We start from the raw sequence: 13,452 nt of genomic DNA, 5'->3' as shown, positions 1-13,452 counted from the left end.
GAGGACGGGTTGCGTTTACCTTTTCAGGAACCGGCCATGTCCGTTCTCCAAAGCGGCCCGTAGCTTCTGACTCCTGGGGCCGTTCTCTTGGTTCCCATTCGCTGGCTTCTCAGACCCAGAGACAGCGGGAGGAGGAGAAGGCAGACCAGGGTGCGTGGAATTCCCGGGCAAAAGGGAGGCCAGAGACAGATTGTGGGTCACTTAGAAAATGCCAGGAAAAGGGGACATGACGGGGGTTTCCGAGGCTCCACTCACTGCACAGGGGCCCTCAGACCCCAGCCGAGATGTGGCTGCCCAAGCCAGACCCCCACACCCCACTCCACGCCTCTCCTCTTTCACATCCCGGGCACTAAAATCTCACTCCTGGGAACCCAGGGCTTCCCTTGGTCCCAGGATGGTCACATTCCACAGAAATGGTAGTCGGTTTCGATGCCTTAATTCTTTTAAACCAGGAGAGACCCTCCACTAGAAAAAAAAAAGTACATCTTTTTGGGAAACTTCCTTTTTTTTTTTTTTTTTTTTTTTTAGGTGGAGTCTCACTTTGTCACCCAGCATGGAGTACAGCAGCCCTATCTCTGCTCACTGCAACCTCTACCTGCCGGGTTCAAGCAGTTCTCCTCAGCCTCCCAAGTAGCTGGGGCTGCAGGTGCACGCCATCATGCCAGGGTAATTTTTTTTTTTTAATTTTTAGTAGAGATGGGGTTTTACCATGCTGACCAGAGTGGTCTCGATCTCCTGACCTCATGATCTGCCCACCTCGGCCTCCCAGAGTGCTGGGATTACAGGCATGAGTCACTGGACCCAGCAGGGAAACGTTCTCTTTCACATCGAGTTTTCACAGGGCTACTTCCTATGTGGATTGCTGCAGTGTCAAATTCTATTTAACTTTTTCCTCTTGATTGTACCCACGAATAACACATTTGCATCATAGAAATGAACCCACAGTAAACTTCCAGAAAACCTAGTATGCTAATTTATTTGCTCTCCATTCACATGACTTCAGATCTTCACTGCCAGTTCTGCTCACATGGAAGAATTCTGAATCTGCAGGGTGGGTCTGGGAGTGTTGGAGAACTGACCCAGAATCTTGAAGAAATTTTTTCCTTTCTTTAAAATCTTTTAATAAAGATTTTAAAAGTGCTCTCATGACATCATATATAATCCTGAATTCTTGCATTAAGATTTCTCTTTCAAAACTAAATATAAATTTTTTGACTAGGTAAACAAGTAAGAGTACAAAGACTTTATTTTCTTGTTTCTAGAAGTGTGAGGATTAAATTTTAATCCATGATTAGCTCTGCATAATACATGAAGAATTTGTCCTGGGTAGAATATTATTTTAGATCATTATGTTTTTTACTCAGAGATTTGGTGAAGCAGTTTCATGGCTAGTTGGTGATTTGGAATCACTTGAAAACATATGCCAGACATGGTAGCTCACACCCATAATCCCAGCATTTTGGGAGGCTGAGATGTGCGTATCACTTGAGGTCAGGAGATCAAGACCAACATGGTAAAACCCCGTGTCTATTAAAAATGTAAAAATTAGCCGGGCATGGTGGCGGGCGTGTGTAATCCCAGCACTTTCGGAGGCCGAGGCGGGTGGATCACGAGGTCAAGAGATCGAGACCATCCTGGTCAACACGGTGAAACCCCGTCTCTACTAAAAAAACTACAAAAAATTAGCTGGGCATGGTGGCACGTGCCTGTAATCCCAGCTACTCAGGAGGCTGAGGCAGGAGAATTGCCTGAACCCAGGAGGCGGAGGTTGCGGTGAGCCAAGATCGCGCCATTGCACTCCAGCCTGGGTAACAAGAGCGAAACTCCGTCCCCAAAAAAAATAAATCAATAAATAAAAAGGAAAAGAAAAGAAAATATGCCTGTAGAGAGAACATTTCTAGAACCAGACCAAGAAACTATTGTCCCCGAAGGGTGAGAATATGGGTTAAAATGGGAGAGTGATTTTTTTCACTGGGCGTCTGACTTCTGATGTTTGGGGCTGTTTATCATCCATGTAATAATGTCATAGTTTTAAAAGAACTCAAAACAGTATTTGTAGATAATCACCCATAATTTCCGGTATTAAGAGGCAAATAGTGTTAACTTTTTTTTGTACACATTTAGTTTTATTGTAACAAAGCAACTTGTACACTTTTAATGTTTAAAACTGAGCATCATCTTTCTTTTCCAGTGAAACAAAAAGAAAATTTAAAAATAAACAGGAACACCATTACAATGGAGAATGTCAATTCCAAATATGATCCTACAGGTTCTGCTGATTCTCCCATTGAGTGGCAGGGCTCAAGTCATCATATGGAGAGAATTTATTTTAAAAGTGTCATCTTAAACTGCAAGGATGTCTGTCAAATGTCATAATTAAACATGCCAAAGGAGAAGCCATGTTGTCAAAATGCCCACTTAACCCACCCAAACATCTCAAACAGCAAAGCCCCCCCCTTTGCTGACCTTGTATAACCCCATTTTTTAAAAGTTTTTTTTTTTTTTTTTTTTTTTAAACAAGAGAAAGTAGGCAGATACATGTTGGTAAACTCTAACTGTCCATATTCACATAGAGACACAGTGTACTCTCTGAGCCCAATATACAGAGAAAGGAGGAAAAAAGCTAGAATTCTATGCACTGCTACCCAGGGGCCTATACCATCCAGCTTCCAGCAGAGCGAAGGGAGCAGGCGTTTATTTTTTTTTTTTTTTACCACAGAGCTTTGGTGGTGTTGATTCCATACAGTTTTGTTCAGACAGGAAGGGATAAAAATGAATTTCAAACAGAAAGGGGTAGAGACTCTTTTCCCATTGTATCCTGCTCAAGATATTTGCCCCAAAATAAGTTGAGAACCATGGTGTAGAGAAAAGAGACCTCAAAAACAGGGTGACTGAGCAAAAGAAGGAAAGAAGAAAAGAAGACTGCAACTTGCTCCGAGGGACTATAGAAAATTTTTAAAAAGGAAGGTTGGAATCCATCAGTGTTCTATTAGTCATCCTGTCCTTCATCCTCATCCCCTTCTTCATCAATATCTTCTAATCCTTCTCCTCCTCATCATCATCACCTTCTTCTCCTTCTTCATCATCCATATGGGGAACCAAGGCGTATTGTAATGGGTTGGGCCAAATATTGCCTTTGATGACCTCTCCTAACTTATTGGCACCTGCATCATTATGGTCAGTAAACCAGGCAGAGAAGCTCTCTGGTTCCTCATGCTGCCTCTCTCTGCTGGCTTTATTCTGCATTTGACTTGAACGTTTCGTCAAATCCTTTCCAGATTTCCATTTGATTTCGGTGGACTTTGAAGATGGATCACCACTCTCATTCAGATGAAATTCTTTGGAGAGAAGTTTATATTCAAAGTAAGGATTTTCACCAAAATAGAAATCTATTCTGTAACCTGATTTAATATCTTCAAATTCTGTCACTTCAACTCTGGTCAAATAATGCAGTGCCTCTCCGTCCTCCTCCCCAACCAGTGCAGGCACTTGTGGATGGTTGACATATGTTGTTACCCAAAAATCTGGGATTTTGGCGATCAGTTCTGACCTCTTCTGAAAAAATGGTTGGCGGAGTTTGTTGTATTTCTATTCTACTTTCAAAATCTCCTCACTGGCTTGTTCATTAAGTCTGTCTATTTCATTTTGTACTGCATCAAGGTGTGCAGTTGCTTCTTGCTGTTCTTTTTCTCTCCCTTCTTTGGCAAGCCTGCAGAGGTCGACGTCTCCTCCAGTCCCTGAGCAGGAGGTGGTCGTGGTTTCTTCTTTTGAGTCGGGAGTGGAGACAGCGTTTGGGGGCCATACTGCTGGGGAAGTCCCAAGAACCAGAGCACAAGTCTTCTCTCTCATCCGGAACTCGTGTTAACTTTTGAATACATATTTTCGCAGGCAAGGTTTTTTTTTTGTGTGTATACATGTATGTATGCATACATGTCAAGTTTTGAGTAAATGTAAAATAGCAAAAATATTTTTGAACTAACAACTTTTCAATCTACAACATATTGGAGACATCTTTCTGCTTTAGCAACACACAGACGTAACTGGGAGATGTGGGTTGAGTTCTGGCCCAATGCAATAAAGAAGTATTGCAACAACGCAAATCACACAACTTTTTTGGTTCCCCGTTGCCTATAAAAGTTATATTTGCGGCCAGGCAGGGTGGCTCACACCTGCAATTCCAGCACTTTGAGAGGCAGAAGCAGAAGGATCACTTGAGGTCAAGAGTTTGAGCACAACCTGGCCAACTTCTCTACTAAAAATATAAAAATTAGCCAGGCATGGTGGTGGGGGCCCAGCTACTTGGGAGACTGAGGCAGGAGAATCACTTGAACCCAAGGGGTGGAGGTTGCAGTGAGCCGAAATCATGCCACTGTGCTCCAGCCTGGGTGACACAGTGAGACTGTCACACAAAAAAAGTTATATGTACATTATAATATGGTCTATTAAGTGTGCAATAGCAGTGTGTTTTTTCAAAAGTACATACCTTAGCTAAAAATACTTTATCGCTTAAAAAAAAAAAAAAAGGTAACGATCATCTGAGCCTTCACCAAGTTGGAATTTTTTGCTGGAGGACGGTCTTGCTTCGATGTTGATGGCTGCTAACTGATCATGGTGGTGGGTGCTGAAGGCTGGGGTGGCTGTGGCAATTTCTTAAAATAGGACAACAATGAAGTTTACTGCATCGATTGATTGTTCTTTTCATGAAAGGTTTTTCTGTAGCTTATGATGCTGTATGATAACATTTTACCCACAAGTAGAACTTTCAAAATTGGAGTCAATCCTCTCAAACTCTGTCACTGATTAAGCAACTATGTTTATGGAATATTCTGAAGCCTTTGTTGTCATTTCAACAGTATTCACAGCATCTTCACCAGGAGTAGATTCTCAAGAAACTGCTTTCCTTGTTCATCCATAAGAAGCAATTCCTCATCTGTTTAAGTTTTCTCACGAGATTGCAGCACTTCAGTGCCATCTTCAGCTCCACTTCTAATTCTAGTTCTCTTGCTATTTCCACTACATCTTCAGTTGCTTCCTCCATGGAAGCCTTGAACCCCTCAAAGTCATCCATGAGGGTTGGAATCAACTTCTTCCCAGCTCCTGTTGTTGATAATGTTTCATATTTTGACTTCCTCCTGTGAATCATAAATTTTTTACTGGAATTTAGAATGGTGAATTCTTTCCAGAAGTTTTTCAATTGACTTTGCTCAGATCCATCATAGAAATCACTATCTCTGGCAGTAATAGCCTTGCAAGATGTACTTCTTAAAAAACAAGACTTGAAAGTACAAATGGCTCTTTGATCCATAGGCTGCAGGTGGATGTCGTGTTAGCAGGTATGAAAACAATATTAATCTCCTTGTACATTTCCATCAGAGCTCTTGGGTGACCAGATGCACTCTTAATGAGCAGTAATATTTGTAAAAGAAACTTGTTTTCTGAGCAGCAGTTCTCAATAGTGAACTTAAAATATTCAGTAGGTCGGGTATGGTGGTGGCTCATGCCTGTGATCCCAGCACTTTGGGAGGCTGAGGTGGGCAGATCACTTGGGCTCAGAAGTTCAAGACCAGCCTGGGCAACATGGCAAAACCCCCTTCTACAAAAATTAGCTGGTGTGGTGGTTCACACCTGTAGTCCCAGCTATTGGGGATGCTGAGGTGGGAGGATCACCTGAGCTTGGGAGGTGGAGGCTGCAGTGAGCTATGATTGCACCACTGCACTCCAGCCTGGGTGACAGAGTGAGGCCCTGTCTCAAAACAAAAACAAACAAAACAAGACAAAAAGCTCAATAAATGATGCTGTTAACAGTAAACAGATTTGCTGTCATCCGGGCTTTGCTGTTCCGTTTGTAGAGCACAGGCAGAGTAGATTTAGCATTTTTCTTAAGGGCCCTAGGATTTTCAGAATGGCAAATGAGCACTGGCTTCAACTTAAAGTCGACAGCTACATTGTCCCCTCCTAAGAGAGTCAGCCTGTTCTTTGAAGCTTTGACACAGGCGTTGGCTTTTCTTCTAGCTGTGGAAGTCCTCACTGGCATGCTTTTCTGAGAAAGCCATTTTGTCTACATGGAAAACCTGTTGGGTAGTGTAGCCACCTTCATCGACGGTCTCAGCTGGATCATCTGGAGAAATTGCTGCAGCTTCTCCATCAGCACTTGCTGCTTCACCTTGCACGTTTATGTTACGAAGATGGCTTCTTTCCTTAACCTCATGAACAACCTCTGCTAGTTTCCACCTTTTTTCCTGCAGCCTCCTCACCACTCTGCATTTTCACAGAGTTAGGGTCTTGCTCTGGGTCAGGATTTGGCTTAAGGAAACGTCGTGGCTGTTTTGATCTTCTATGCAGCACTCAGACTTTCTCCATATCAGCACGAAGGCTGTTTTGACTTCACCTTTCTGTCTTTACTCGAGGGGCACTCTAATTTCCTGCAAGATCTTTTCCTTTGCGTTCACAGTTTGGGTCACTGGTCAGCTGTCAGCCCCTCCCGACGTGCCTTCCCTACTCCTTAATTATTTCTAGCTTTTGATTTAAAGTGGGAAGCATGTGACTCTTCCTTTCACTTGACACCTAGAGGCCATTGTAGGGTTATTAACTGGCCTGATTTCCATATTGCTGGGTCTCAGGGAATGGGGAGGCCTGAGAAGAGGGAGAGGGGAACAGCTGGTTAGTGGACTGGTCAGAACACACTCAGAATTTATCAATTGGTTGATGGTGCCTCAAAACAATGACAACAGTAACAGCAAAGATGACTGATCACAGATCACCATCACAGAGCTATTCCTAACAAAAAAGTTGGAAATATTGCAAGATTTACCAAAACGTGTCACAGAGATGCAAGTCAAGCTCATATTGTTGGGAAAATGCCACTGATTCACTTGCTTGATACACAGTTGCCACAAACCTTCAATTTGCAAAAAATTGCAATAAAGTGAAGCTAAATAAAATGATGTGTGGCTGTCTCTTCTTTAGTGCTGAAGCTGAATGTAGTTGGCAGAAACGCTGTGATCAGGGGAAGTCCTTTCCTTATTCTAAGGGTATTTGCTTTTGCAGTGGTAACAAATAACCATAAAACCTTAACATTTTCTGATTACAAGCATGTATGTCTTACGTGACTCAATGGGCTTCGCTGGGCTGGGATCCAGGATGTGCTCAGAGGAGTTGCTCACAAGACCCCTCCACAAGTCTCTCATTCTGAGACTGAGGATGAAGGAGCAGCTGTCTCTGGGGTCTGTTCTGCTCAGGGTGGAAATCAGGGGTAAGTGAGGGCTGGTTGGCACCTGCACTGGGTTCCTCACCACCAGGTCAGCATGGTCAGTCCTATCCAGATTCTATTGACCAAAGCAAGTCATATCATTGGTTTTGGAAACAGCTGCTGGTTGCCACAAAGAAAAATGAGCCCTGAGACAACGGATTTTTCAGCAACACAAGTTTTACTTCCCGGACTGCAGGAAGCCTGGCCTGCAGGAAGGGTACCCTCGCTAGCCATCTTGCCATGAAAGTACAATGAACAAAGGAAAACACACAGATTTATCCCTCACACATTTGGGGTCGTCCTTACTGCTGTGTCTGATCTCCACTGGCTGGAGCCAGACGTCACAATTTAAACTGAAACCCAATAGGCTAATAACTTAAAACTTTTCTAAACAGGTAAAAGGAATGGAGAGCTGGGCCATGCCTGTGAGCATGTCCAGCACAGATATCTTGGTGAAAGTACAAGGACACAGAGTGTACTACATGCCTGTGAGCATGGCATGTCTAACAGCTACAGAGGATAGGGCTTCACAAAGTTATTAGCACACTTATTCTTTAACGAGAAGGGAAACTTTAAAGAGGAACTTTTCTGCTTCCCACAACTGGCCAAGCCAACATCCATGCGGCGAGGGAGTAAACTTCACCTGTGGTGGAGTGGCACGGTGGGGTGGGGGGTACAGTCGGTATTTGCTGAACAGTAATGCACTCAGGTGCACTGCATGAAAAGACATAAAAAGAGAACTTGGGATTCTGCTGAATGAGCGGCAGGGGCTTTAGAAACCAAGTTGGAACTAGGATTTTGTGGCTGCTACAGTCATTCTTCAAATCTTGCTCCATTTTGGTTTTTGCCTTTGAATTGCTGTGAATGTTAGCGAGTAGAATGTAATTTGTACCAGGAATAATGACAACGTGACAGCTACGAAGAGCTCACCATTCAGAGCACTTTTTCTGAGCATTCCATTTAAATTATCTCATTTAATTCTCACCATATCTGATGAGATATTTATCATTATGATCCCCACTTCAAAGATGAGAAAACAGAGGCTCGGAGATTAAGTTACTTATCCAGAGTCCCACTCTAGTGGGTGACAGTCAGGACTCAAATTCAGTTCTGTTTGACTCCAAGCCCAAGCATTTCAACACTATAGAGTCTAATGCTGGTATTTGAGAGGGGTGTGTCTGTGTGTATGTCTTTAATATCCTCCTTTTTCTCGATATAGGAGGGAGGTTGGCTGCGTCCTCTTAGGGACGGGACATTACCTGCATAGGTATAATCCCTCAAATGGTGGGACCCACTGGTGAAGGCCCAGTGCCAAGGAAAGCTGATCCTGCTTTCCTATGTAAAGCTTGGCCTTGCCAGGCGCGGTGGCTCACGCCTATAATCCCAGGACTTTGGGAGGCCGAGGCAAGCAGATCACAAGGTCAGAAGTTCGAGACCAGCCTGGCCAACATGGCGAAACCCTGTCTCTACTAAAAATACAAAAATCAGCTGGGCGTGGTAGCAGGCATCTGTAGTCCCAGCTACTCAGGAGGCTGAAGCAGGGGAATTGCTTGAACCCCGGAGGTGGAGGTTGCGGTGAGCAGAGATTTCACCACTGCACTCCAGCCTGGGCAACGGCAAGACTCTGCCTCAAAAATACATAATTAATTAATAATAAATAAATAATAAAGAACAACAAACATGGCCTCGTGGTTAGCACAGCTGGGGCCAATCAATCCCAGCTCTGCTTCTCCTTCCCTTCCTGAACACAGAAGGAATATGACATTTTCCTGTCCTTTTGAGTTAGGCCTGGCTGGTAGCTTTCCTTGGCCGACGGGGTGTGAGTGGCAGGGGGTGTGCCACTTCCAGGAGGGGGGCATGTAAGAGCTGGTGGGTGACTCATCACCCCCTCTTCCTTTGTGGTGACGATTCTGGAGGTGAGGGAGGACAGCTGCTCTGGAAGTCGCCTGCCCACAGTGAACAGTAAATGATGTGAGTGAGTGAGAGATCAACTGTCGCTGTGCTGAGTAAACCCCCTGCACCGGGGGGGATGCTTGTTACCACAGCTTACCCCGGCCCGTACTGGCTGAGACAGGTCTCCTGTAGCACTGCTCCTCTCTCCTCTTCTGAGGGTTTGCGCTTCAGTTAGCCTGCAACATTATTCACTCTGATCTACAACTCGCCTCGCTCCCGGCTGAGAGCCCAGGCAGGCTCCTTTGCTGGTGCGGGTTGGGGATGGCGGGGGGGGTCTCTTTTGTGAAAAGCACAGCAGAACTCCTGAGGACCCTGCTATCCCCAGCTAGGCCGACAGCAGCCCGCAGGCCATCAGACCGTGCAGACAGGTCCCTTAGTGCAGTTTACAGGTTTCAAACTCGCGTCTTCGGCCGAGCCTTAGAGTTTGGGTAACAGCGCCCAAGGCCTTGGCAGGCACCCAGGCCCTGCCTATCAAGCCATTGCAATTCAATGCGCTCCCCGCCTTCCTTGCCTAATTATCATCAGTGCTTTATCACAATTGCTTTGTAGACTGTTTTACAGATACATTAGTAGTTATTAATCCCAAGACGTAGAGAGAGGGGTAAGCTTCAAACTAAGGCCACCAGAGTGCTGGAATGAAGCCTCCGGAAGCAAGTCAGAGTTCCCAGTGGAAATATCTTCCATCCCGACCTCATGTTGCCATCATGAGATGCATACATGGCCTCCTCTGTGTCACACAGCAGGACCCAACTCAAGAGAGGGAGCACTCATTCTCCCCAACACTTGGTAAGAAGATTCTGAAGCCACACAAAGGCCGGATCCACCTAGTTGCTTTCATTTTCATTTTCTACCCCTACCTCCTTCGGGCTAATTTGCTTTTTTGGGGGGTGGGTAGATTCTCACTCTGTCGCCCAGACTGGAGTGCAGTGGCCCAATCTCAGCTCACTGCAAACTCCACCTCCCAGATTCAAGCAATTCTCTGCCTTAGCCTCCCAAGCAGCTGGGATCACAGGTACCTGCCACCACACCCAGCTAATTTTTGTATTTTTAGTTGAGATGGGGGTTTCACCATCTTGGCCAGGCTGCTCTTAAACTCCTGACCTCGTGATCCACCCTCCTCAGCTTCCCAAAGTGCTGGGATTACAGGTGTGAGCCACTACATCCGGCCTAATTTGCTATTTTTAAGAACACATGTGGCTGGGCACCGTGGCTCACAACTGTAATCCCAGGACTTTGAGAGACCAAGGTGGGCGGATCACTTGAGGTCGGGAGTTCATGACCAGCCTGGCCAACATGGCAAAACCCCATCTCTACAAAAAATACAAAAATTAGGTGTGGTGGCATGCGCCTGTAATCCCAGCTACGTGGGAGGCTGAGACAGGAGAACTGCTTGAACCTGGGAGGTGGAGGGTGCAGATCACACCACAGCACTCCAGCCTGGGCGACAGCTAAATGGCCTCTCAAAATAAAAGAACACATGTGACAACAGAAACTCACCTTCACAGAAGCCTGTGAAGCAATCCGAGCTCTCATTACAGGATTAAAAATAAAACCAACAATCAAGAAGTTCAGGTATGCAAGTAATCTATATTTAGCTGTTATTAAAATGATCAGTTGCCTGTTCCACAGCCGTCTCTGTGTCTGTCCCACAGACAAAATTAGCCAGGTGGGGCTTTATGGAGGACCCATTCTTGTTCCCTTGGGGCTCTTTGCAGCATCTCTGGGTCTGCAAGTCTGCATAGCCCTTGCACTAAAAGACTCACAGGAAATACATGGAGAGGAGCCGGGGGACAAACCACTCCATAAAAGGCTCTGGTGATAATTCTCTGCAATGTGTGTTCTTAATTAAGTTATTATTGGGCCAACTAACCGTTAATGCCAGGGTCTAGCACACAAAGGACTTCTTTAATAAGAGTGTTAGCTCCTGCTAACTACGGAGGGTTAGGAGGCTGTCTGCGTTTTCCAAGACTGAAGCTGAAACCACCCTTGCTGCTTCATTCACCCCTGCAGGCAACACAGGGATCCCCACTGCCACCTTCACGCCGGTCACCTGTCACTGGTCATATTTCACCTCGGCCTGAGCCCTTCCCACCAGCCACGTGGGCTCCCTGTGAGACAACCTAGTGCATTCCTGCAGATGCCTGATGGGGGACACCTAAGGGGTGTGCCCAGGCACCCCACTGAGTGGGAAACACCTCCCTAGAGGCACTGCCTCCAACTTTTGATCTTTTGTCCAGCACGCAGTAAGTTGAACTGTCGCTACAACTGTGGGCATAGTAAAGGCGCTGTCTTCAAGACAGGATTTTGGTTGAAACAGGCCTTGCCACCTGCAGAAAAGCAGGTGCAGCTTGCTGTGTGTACAAAGGGTGTGGATGGAGGGGCAGTGGAGCAGGCCCCCGAGGGTGGTCACGGGAGCTGGGAGAGGCGGTACAGCAGGGCAGATGGCAGTTTCCTGCTGTAGAGGTGTCATAGGAAGTGCCAGAGTTCTTACTCTTGTTCTCAGATGTGGGACGTAGCAAATTTCCTTTTTAAAGTTTCCTTTCTTGTTAAAGAATCAGTGTGCTAATAACTTTGTGAAGCCCTATCATATGTAGCTATTAGACACGCTGTGCTTACAGGCACATAGTACATTCTATGTCCTTGTACCTTCACCAAGATATCTGTGCTGGACGTGCTCACAGGCATGTCCCAGCTCTCCATTGCTTTTACCTGTTTAGAAAAGTTTTAAGTTGTTAGCCAGTCGGGTTTTAGTTTAGATTGTGAGGTCTGGCTCCAGCCAACGGAGATCAGACACAGCAGTAAGGACCCCAAATGTGTGAGGGATAAATTTGTGTGTTTTCCTTTGGTCATTGTATTCTCGTGGCAAGATGGCTAGTGAGGGTGCCCTTCCTGCAGCCCAGGAAGTAAAACTCGTGTTGCTGAAAGATCCTTTTTCTCAGTGCTGATTTTTCTTTGTGGTACCGAGCATCTACTTCCAACATCAGATTTCTGAAATTCCTTTAAAATGCCTTAACCTCTCTGTACAACCACCTATAACTCTTGAATCTGAAAGCATACCCGAATGTAATGCCGCTCGGGCCACTGAACTCGTGACATTGCCAGTTCTTTGCATTGAACCTGAATCATCACTTAAAAGTTCCATTGATGTTACTTTTGTCAACAGGACCCGTGCAAAGTCTAATCCAACCTCCAAGGGCCATTTTTCTCAGTGATCTTGATGGCAACCCTAATGCCACCTCCAGCCTTCTATTTCCAGATGCAATATCTTCAATTCTCTCCACCAGTCATGATAACAGCAATAGCGGACATTTGCTGAGCATCTATTATGTGGCAGGCTCTGTGCCAAACCTTGCTCTATGCAAAATTTCATTTACTCTCATTCCATAAAACCCAATGAAGACACACTATTGTTGTCCTTATTATTATTATTATTGATATGGAGTCTCTCTCTGTCACCCAGCCTGGAGCACAGTGTCACAATCTCGGCTCACTGCAACCTCTGCCTCCCGGGCTCAAGTGATTCTTCTGCCTCAGCTTCCTGAGTAACTGGAATTACAGGTATGCTCCACCATGCTTGGCTAATTTTTGTATTTTTAGTAGAGATAGAGTTTTCCCATGTTGGCCAGGCTGGTCTTGAACTCCTGACCTCAACTGATCCAACACACTTAGCCTCCCAAAGTGCTGGGATTATATGTGTGAGCCACCACGCCCTGCCTGTTGTCCCTGTTTAACAAGGAATCTGGGGCTCAGTGTGCCCAGGTAAGCTCCTCAGCATCATAGAGCTGGTACAATTGGCAGAGAGAGGACCAGGGCTCCAGGTGCCATGTCCCCAGGCAGTCAGGGCCAGCTCCCAGCTCTCCTCCACCCCCTGCCAACCAGCCTCTCCATAAGGCCATTCCCATTCTCAGTGTTCCAAACATGTGAAATGGTGAGATGAATTCTTCCTTTGGCCTGCCTTGCCACAAACACAAGAACAACACGATGTTCTGTTTGTTCTGTGGACAGCGTGAGGGTGGGGTGGTGTTAAAGTTTAAAAAATCACAGGGGCACAACTCACATCCACCGAAATTGTCTGGAACACAAATCAGAGGGATTCTGGAATCAAGGAAGCCTGGTTCAGCTTCCTCCTTCTCCTCCTCCTCCCCCTCCTTGTTACCCTCTTCCTCCCCCTCCTCCTTGTTCCCCTCCTCCCCCCCATCCTCCTTGTTCCCCTCCTCCTCCACCTCCTCCTTGTTCCCCTCCTCCTCCCC

At 45.8% G+C, this 13,452-nt stretch overlaps 1 pseudogene; it reads right to left on the bottom strand.

The window, feature by feature from the left end:
* Positions 1 to 2,989: 2,989 nt before the first annotated feature.
* On the bottom strand, positions 2,990 to 12,298 carry LOC108294106 (annotated as a pseudogene).
* Positions 12,299 to 13,452: the final 1,154 nt, after the last annotated feature.

This window comes from Cebus imitator, unplaced genomic scaffold (assembly GCF_001604975.1).
Source record: "Cebus imitator isolate Cc_AM_T3 unplaced genomic scaffold, Cebus_imitator-1.0 Scaffold563, whole genome shotgun sequence".
NCBI classification, from domain to species: Eukaryota; Metazoa; Chordata; class Mammalia; order Primates; family Cebidae; genus Cebus; species Cebus imitator.
This window is presented reverse-complemented; position numbering and strand designations above follow the sequence as displayed.